The sequence below is a fragment of the Cnephaeus nilssonii genome (assembly GCF_951640355.1).
Source record: "Cnephaeus nilssonii genome assembly, chromosome: X".
In the NCBI taxonomy this organism is placed as follows: domain Eukaryota; kingdom Metazoa; phylum Chordata; class Mammalia; order Chiroptera; family Vespertilionidae; genus Cnephaeus; species Cnephaeus nilssonii.
In genome coordinates, this window is record NC_137071.1 from 128191763 (window position 1) to 128200499 (window position 8737).

The 8737-nt window shown below is 47.8% G+C and overlaps 1 pseudogene across 1 annotated transcript; it reads left to right on the plus strand.

Annotated features, from left to right (window-relative positions):
• Nucleotides 1-7849: 7849 nt before the first annotated feature.
• On the plus strand, nt 7850-8335 carry LOC307096365 (POU domain, class 5, transcription factor 1-like; annotated as a pseudogene). The gene has a single exon. The product of its transcript is annotated as a POU domain, class 5, transcription factor 1-like (transcript).
• The last annotated feature ends 402 nt before the right edge of the window (nt 8336-8737 follow it).

Below are 8737 nucleotides of genomic sequence, written 5' to 3' on the forward strand. Positions count from 1 at the left end.
GAGCTGATTATTTTCCATGTGCCCTTTCAGATTTACTCTAAATATCTGCATGGCTTATTCCCAAAATTTATTTAGCTCTCTGTTGAAATGTCACATTCTTAGAGATTCCTTGATTTTCCTATCTAAAACAGTTCCTCTCATATCTCTATCACTTTAACAATTTTTTGCCCTGATATATATATATATATATATATATATATATATATATATGTGTGTGTGTGTGTGTGTGTGTGTGTGTGTGTGTGTGTGTGTGTATTTTCTCTCTTCCATACTAAAATGTATGTTCTAGCAGGCTGAAGAATAAATTGGGTTTGCCCCTGAATCACCAGTGCCTAGCGTAGCTCCTGGTGTATAGAAAAGCCTTAATAAGTATTTGTAGAATGAATGAATGAATGAATGAATAAGCTTTACATTAGTCAGGATTCTGTTGGGAAACAATCTAGCTCAGGTTGTTTAAAAGACCATAATAAAAGGACTACTCATGGAAGAAGAGGCTGGGTTAAGGCCACCAAGTAGGGATGTCAAGGTCTCCAGAGATAAGCAACAGCAGGAGACCATGACTACCCCAAGGCCTGCTGGGACAAGGGAAGGGAAAAGTGTTACCATAGCCAGTGTGACCTGGAGCCCTGGAGTAGGGCCCACCTAGCAGGAACTATAGACAGGGGGATGCAGCCACTGTAAAAAAAAAAAGTGGCCCAAATCAGGGCAGAGGCAAGGAAAACATTACCTGACCTCTTCTCTATCCTCCTATCTTCCAGTTTACTGTGAGTGCTTCAATTAGCTGATTCCAACTAGGAGCCAGAAGTCAAAGTTGCCCAGGTAATGGTCTGTTGTACAGCACAGATCAGGGCAAGGAAAGCTGGAGAGGGAAGTAGATGGGAGAGGTGTACAAACAGAATAACCAGGATGACTATGTTGCTTTATGGCCTGGCTTGTTAAAGTGCAGAGACCTCACACTTCCACAGTGTGTATGTCAGCTTTTTAAGCATAGGAATTACACCTTTTAATAGTCTCATGTATCCCCCCAAATTAGTACCTGGATTAGATGTATATGCTTAGTGCTTATTGACTTGAATTGTCCTCATTGTTTTAAATCCTCATCCAAGGATATTTTCCCATTGATTTTTTTTTTAGAGAGAGTGGAAGGGAGGGAGAGAGACAGAGAGAGAAACATTGATGTGAAAAAGAAATCAATTGGTTGCCACCTGCACACACCCCGACCTGGGGCCAGGGATCAAGCCTGCAACTGAGGTACCTGCCCTTGACTGGAATCGAACCAGGGACCCTTCAGTCTGTGGGTCAATGCTCTATCCACTGACCCAAACTGGCTAGAGCTTGTCTTCATTGTTTTACACTCCAGAAGTTTTATGATGACCTGGCATATTCTATTCTGCCATGTTTGCCCAAATCAAGGCAGCACAATGGCCTCCCTTTATACAATTGCTTGAATAGTTGCCTTTCACCTGGCTGCTTATGCTGACCAGAAACTGCTCACCTCTTGCTTTCTGTGAGTGCCAACATTCCTGGAAGCTTCCTTGCCAGAGGCCTAATGTATGGGCAAGTCTCCTGTTTTCTGTACAGCACATAGTTTCATTGTTTTCTTACCCAGTGGCTGCCTGTTATTATAGTGTCAATCACCATGGTAGTCAGATGCTTTTGAAAAGGTAAAATCAGGAAGGGATGTTTTAATCACATGATAGCTGTGATGAGCCTGGCTTCCCTCAGATCACATTGTACTTAGAAACTCCATAGTTAAGCTGCCCTGTCCTTGATGTTCATGTCAGCATGGACTAGGGAAACTATGTGAAGAAATTAACATGTTTGTGAAAGCAGATGGAATCTGTCTGCAGTCTTCTAGAAAACCAACCTTTCTTAAAGTCAGGAGAGGCCTGTCCTTGGTTTTTGCCTCCTCAATTCAGCTGTGGGTAAATGATCTGAAAGTTCCCAAGACAGAAGCTGCAGTCTTTTATAACCTAACTAGAGGCCCGGTGCACCCTCTCCAATCTGGGACATCCCTGTCACAATCCGGGACCACTAGCTCCTAACTGCTCACCTGTCTGCCTGCCTGATCACCCCCTAACTGCCCCCCCTGCTGGCCTGATCACCCCCAACTGCCCGCCCCTACCAGCCTGGTCGCCCCTTACTGCCCCCCTGCCAGCCTGGTTGCCCCAAACTGCCCCCCCCCGGCCTGGTCGCCCCACACAGCCTGCTGCTCAGTTGTTTGGTTGCCCCTCACTAACCCCCTGCCGGCCTGGTTGCCCCATGCAGCCTGCTGCTTGGTCGTTTGGTCGCCCCTCACTGACCCCCCTGCTGGCCTGGTCACCCCCAACTGCCCCCCCCCACCAGCCTGGATGCCCCTTACTGCTCTCCCTGCCAGCCTGGTTGCCCCCAACTGCCCCCCCCACTGCCCTGGTCACCCCTAACTGCCCCCCACCAGCCTGGTCACCCCTTATTGCCCCATGCCAGCCTGGTCGTCCCCAACTGCCCCCCCCTGCCGACCTGGTCACCCCTCACTGCCCCCCTCTGCCAGCCTGGTTGCCCCTTAATGCCCCCCATGCCAGCCTGGTCGTCCCCAACTGCCCCGCCTTGCTGACCTGGTCACCTCTCACTGCCCCCCTCTGTCAGCCTGGTTACCCCTCACTGCCCCCCTCTGCCAGCCTGGTCGCTCCCAACTGCTCCCCTCTGCCAGCCTGTTTGCTACCAACTGCCCCCCACTGCGGGCCTGATCACTCCATGCAGCCTGCTGTTTGGTTGTTTAGTAGCCCCTCACTAACCCCCCTGCTGGCCTGGTCACCCCACGCAGCCTGCTGCTCAGTCATTTGGTTGCCTCTCACTGACCCCCCTGCGGGCCTGGTAGCCCTACACAGCCTGCTGCTCGGTCGTCGCCCCTCACTGACCCCCGTGCGGGCCTGGTTGCCCCACACAGCCTGCTGCTCGGTCGTTTGGTCGACCCTCACTGACCCCCCTGCTGGCCTAGTCGCCCCATGCAGCCTGCTGCTCGGTCGTTTGGTCACCCCTCACTAACCCCCTGCTGGCTTGGTCGCCCCATGCAGCCTGTTCGGTCGTCCGTTCGGTTGTAATGGTCGCTTAGGCTTTTATATATATATAGATAGATATTGAAAGTGACATACCATCATTTCTGCCACATGCTACTTGTCACAAAGATGAACCATGGCACAAATTTGAGAGTGGACTACAAAACTGAATATCAGGAGTCAAGGGTCTTTAAGGACTATCTTGTAGGCTGCCTTCACACCCAGATCTTGGCAAAATGTTACACAATGAGACTCCTCATGATAGAGTGTTGGCTGGAGTGGGGTCAAAGCCCATGAACTCCTAGTAATAAATGGTCATATGCCAACTCTAAGGAATTTAAAATGTGTGGCTAAAGAAAGAGTCACAGATCCTGTGGATACTAATGTCTCATAAATGTAACCCTGACTGAGGTTTACACACCATTTAAGGAATCAAGAACTAAGGATCCAGACTGCATTCCCAGCTTTCCTGGTTCTAAAGACAAACCAGCTGCATCAGAATCACCTGGAAAACTTGTCAAAAAGACAGATTTATTGCATGAGATATATTGTCTCAGAATCTCTGGTGTGGGCACACTAAGTAATTTCTGTATAAAGCCAGATTTGGGAACCACCATGATATCACATAGGTTTTGAGGGAAGAACAGTTAGCCTGTAACTGAAATAAGAGTCTGGCTTTCACTGCTGGATTCAGTGAGTATAGGCTGGATCTATAGCTGCAGTTGTTTGAAGGCATAGTGGTGAAAGGCACCCAAGCAGCTCTTGTTTGCTTATAACTATCAATTTTTTAAGGATTAATTCTATATTTGCCTTGGGATTAAAGATGATACAGACCTCAGGATGCAATGGACTAAATAAAATGCACAAACGCAATGTGAATTTACAATTACATCAAATTTTCACCTTCTTGTTATTGAGTGATTGGTCATTGGAGGGACTAGAGACACAGGGAAGTTTCTGCAGGCTTAAAGGGTAGATGAGAAAATGCTATAAAGCATTTCCCAGGATATAATGTTCAATATCATCTTACCTTTGTCTTTTGTTTCATAGCAGACTGATCTGAACAATCATCTGTAGCCATGCCATTAGAGCTGCAACCCTATGGCCTTTGGTAGAGTAACCTCTTTGCTATGAAAGTAGTTAAAAATTGCTTTTGAATGTCTCCCTGAGGGATTTCTGATTTCAATACCAGGAATGATAAAGATGAAGAGAGACCTTCCCACCTATACAATATAAAAGACCAGAAAAATTGGGTGTACATACATTTTCTTGAGAGAACTGAGCAGCAGGATAACCAAGTAGTCTGAAATTAAAGGAGAGGCAGACATCCTGGAGACAGGATATTTACCTGGGGCAGAAGTTCCTTGATGCAGATATAAGGCAAGCTTTTCTTCATGGATTCCACTTGCTGAGAGTGCTGAGAAAGCATCCCTCATGTTGAAGTCCTAGGAGAGAATACCAGCCACTGTATAAATGGCAGGAATCTCTGCCTAGACCTTTCCCGCTATATCGTCTATGGAACAAAAGCCTTAATCTACACAAGGAAGGGCAATAGTCACTGTTATCATAGAGTATTGTTGGAAACCTGTTGAAACTGGGAGTAGAAACCAGAATAAAAGAAACCTATACCCCTGAGGGAAGAGCAGCAATGGGTACAGGGTTCTGAAATATATATGGGGTAGAGATTGGAGCACTAAAAAGATCACATACCAGAGATCCTGGGACAGAGCATCTGCCTAAAACTGAGGTTTAATTAGAAGAATAGATAGCTCATTCCCATACTTTCCTACAACCACCTAACAAATGTTAAGTAACAAGTAATAGTGTACTACTGCCAGAAGAGTTAAAAGGAAAACATAGCCCAACTGGTGTGGAGGTCATGGTTCTATTCCTGGTCAGGGCACATTCCTGGGTTGTGGGCTCAATCTCCAGTGTGGGGCATGCAGGAGGCAGTTGATCAATAATTCTCTCTCATCAATGATGTTTCTACCTCTCTCTCCCTTCCTCTCTGAAATCAATAAAAGTATATTTTTTTAAAAAGGAAAACATAAATCTGATATGACACTGGAAAAAAATCCCTCTAAAAGCTAGTCTCCAGCCTAAACACAAGGTATTATTAGAGGAATTTCAACTCTATGTTGCATTGAAGGTACACTAAAGCAACAACAAACCTCAAACCCAGCTTAATTTATGACAAGATTAACTCAGACCTCCATGCTAAAGGCTTAGTGAAAGGAAAGGCATAACCATTTCCGGGCATAAAAACTATTTACTTTGGTCTCCACTGCACAAAATGAAGCATACAAAAAGAAAGAATAAGAAACACTTTCAAGAGACAAAGAAATCAACATAACTAGATACAGAGATAACACAGATGTTGAATAACATGTAGACATAAGTAATATGCTAAAGGCCCCAGTGGTATAGGTGGACAACATGCATAATCACGTGGGGCATTTCCACAGGGAGATAAAACTTATAAGGATACATCAAATGAAAAGCACAGTAACAGGTGAAGAATATCTCTGACTGACTCATTAGCTGACACAACCAAGGAAAGAAGCAGTGAATTTGAAGCTAGGTCAATAGAAATGATCAAAAGTGAACACAAAGAGAAATGTGTGTGAAAAAAAGAAAAAAGAAAAGAGATAAGAGCATTCAAGACCTATGGAACAACAGCAGGTAGTCTAACATACACACAATTGGAATCCCAGAAGGAAAAGATAAATAGAATGGGGAAGAAGAAATGTTTGAAGAAATAATGGCTGAAAAATTTCAAGAGTTAATGACAAACACTAAACTACAGATCCAAGAAATTTAGGACAACAATAAAGATAAATACCAAATAACAAAATCCACCCCCAAACACCCACCTAGATGTAAAGTCATAAAATTGATGAAAACAAAATACAAAAAAAAAAAATAAAAAATCTTGAGGCATCCAGAGGAATAAAAGGTAAATCAAATGCAGAGGAAGAAGGATAAGAACTACTGTAGACTTCTTGTCAGAATCCATATTCTTTTCAAGTACACATGGAAGATTCCCAAAGATAGGCCATATCATGTGTCAAAAATCAAAGAGCATCTTACCTTATAATAGAGAAACATGCAAATTGACCGCACCTCCGCTATGCCCACGATTGGGCTGGCAGGAGGCTGGGGGCGGGACTCCGGGTGGCATATCCGCCATTGAGAAGTTCAAGATGGCGGTGCCCAGTGGCCGGGCCCATGCCGCCGCTCCCGGGGGTGCCTGGGGCGATCGGCACCCCAGGGGGCCGTGGCCGGGCCCATGCCGCCTCTCCCGGGGGTGCCTGGGGCGATCGGCACCCCGGGGGGGCATGGCCGGGCCCATCGGCACCCGGGGGGGGCGTGGCCAGGCCCATGCCGCCGCTCCCGGGGGGTGCCTGGGGCGATCGGCCACCTAGGGGGGCATGTCGGGGCCCCTCCCGCCCCTCCCTGGGGTCCCGGGGGGTGATCGGCCACCCGGGGGGGCGTGGCCCGGCCCCTCCCGCCCCTCCCGGGGTTCCGGGGGTCGATCGGCCCCTCCCGCCACTCCCGGGGGTCCCAGGGGCCGAGGCTTTCCGGGCCTTGGGCACCAGCGGGGAGCCTGCACTGATCGCAGGAAACCACTGGGGGTCGGCTCCTGTGATCCATAGCAGGGACGCTGGGTGCGGCGAGCCCAAGGCCGGGAAAGCCTGGGGCGGAGGCTTTCCCGGCCTTGGGCACCAGTGGGCAGCCTGCACTGATCGCAGGAAACCACTGGGGGTCGGCTCCTGCGATCCTTAGCAAGGATGTTGGGTGCCACCAAGCCCAAGGCCACCACCCGGGGCCAAGCCCCGACCCTGAAAAAGGCAGAAGGCGGTGGCCACAGCCAAGGCCTGGGTCCCTGGTGCCGGTAGAAAACTGGTGCAGGCAGCCAGGTGAATGAAGGTCTATTGCACGAATCTTCGTGCAAACGGGCTACTAGTATTTAATATTAAAGAAATCATACAAAATATGTCCCATGATGATATTAAAATTAAACTAGAAACCAATCATAGAATGATTTATTAAAAATCCTCTAAGAAAAAAAAATCCTCTAAGATATCAAAATTAAGCAACATTTATGCTATTAATATTCAAGTTTTTATGTGGAATTGCTGGGTCGTATGGTAACTCTATGTGCAGCCTTTTGATAAACTATAAGACTGTTTTCCAAAGACTATTTTTCCTCATTGACTTGTCACACTTGTTGAAAATCAATTGACTATAAATGTGATGATTTTTAAAAAATATATATTTTATTGATTTTTTTACAGAGAGGAAGAGAGAGGGATAGAGAATTAGAAACATCGATGATAGAGAAACATCGATCAGCTGCCTCTTGCACACCCTCCACTGGGGATGTGCCCACAACCAAGGTAAATGTCCTCGACCGGAATCGAACCTGGGACCTTTCAGTCCGCAGGCCGACGCTCTATCTACTGAGCCAAACCGGTTTCAGCATGGAGTGGGGCTGGCACCCTAAGGCAGCCTGGAGGCCCCCCAGCTCGAGGACAAGGCAGGAGCCGGGGTGGAGAGCAACTCCCAGGGGGCCTCCCCCGAGACCTGCGCTGCCCTGCCCCTGGCCCTGAAGCTGGACAAGGAGAAGCTGGAGTCCAACCCCAAGGAGAACATGAAAGATCTCGAACAATTTGCCAAGCTCCTGAAGCAGAAGAGGATCACCCTGGGGTATACGCAGGCCGATGTGGGGCTTACCCTGGGCGTTCTCTTTGGCAAGGTGTTCAGCCAAAGACCATCTGTGCTTTGAGGCTCTGCAGCTCAGTTTGAAGAACATGTGTAAGCTGAGGTCCCTGCTGCAGAAGTGGGTGGAGGAAGCTGGCAACAAGGAGAACCTGCAGGAGATATGCAAAGCAGAGACCCTTGTGCAGGCCCAAAAGAGAAAGCGAACTAATATGGAGAACTGAGTGAAGGGAAACCTAGAGATCATGTTTCCATAGTGCCCGAAACCTACCCTGCAGTAGATCAGCCACATCGCCCATCAGCTCGGGCTGGCGAAGGACGTGGTCTGAGTGTGGTTCTGCAACAGGCGCCAGAAGGGCAAATGATCAAGTGGTGACTATTCTCAACGAGAGGATTTTGAGGCTCCCAGGCCTCCTTTCCCAGGGGGACCAGTATCCTTTCCTGTGGCCCCAGGGCCCCACTTTGGCCGAGGCTATGCGGGCCCTCACTTCACTTTGCTGTATTCCACGGTCCCATTCCCTGAGGGGGAGGCCTTTCCCGCTGTGCCCAGCACCACTCTGGGCTCTTCCATGCATTAAAATTGAGCTGCCTGCCTTCCCAGGACAGGAGAGCAAGGGAAAGAACCCGAGATAGTCCCAGGGCTCTGGGATTGAGTTCTTCTCACTATAGAATTGGGAGCACAAACAGTGTGGGGGCAGGAGTTTGGGGAGCTGGTTAGTGGGAAGGTGAAGTTCAGTGATGCTCTTGATTTTAATCCCCTATCACTTTGATTTTAATAAAGAAACCTGGGACACAGTAAAAAAAAAAAAAGAGTTCAGATGTGGTAGAGATACAAGCAAAAATAAATGACCACAAATTTTGTCTTTGGGGTCAGGGAACAAAGTGAGCTAGAGAGAACAGCTTCTGGAATTCCTGAATGGCTGCCTTCCACACCTGAGGTTACTTTAAGTCAAAGCTACTGAAACAGCAAGGATAAATAA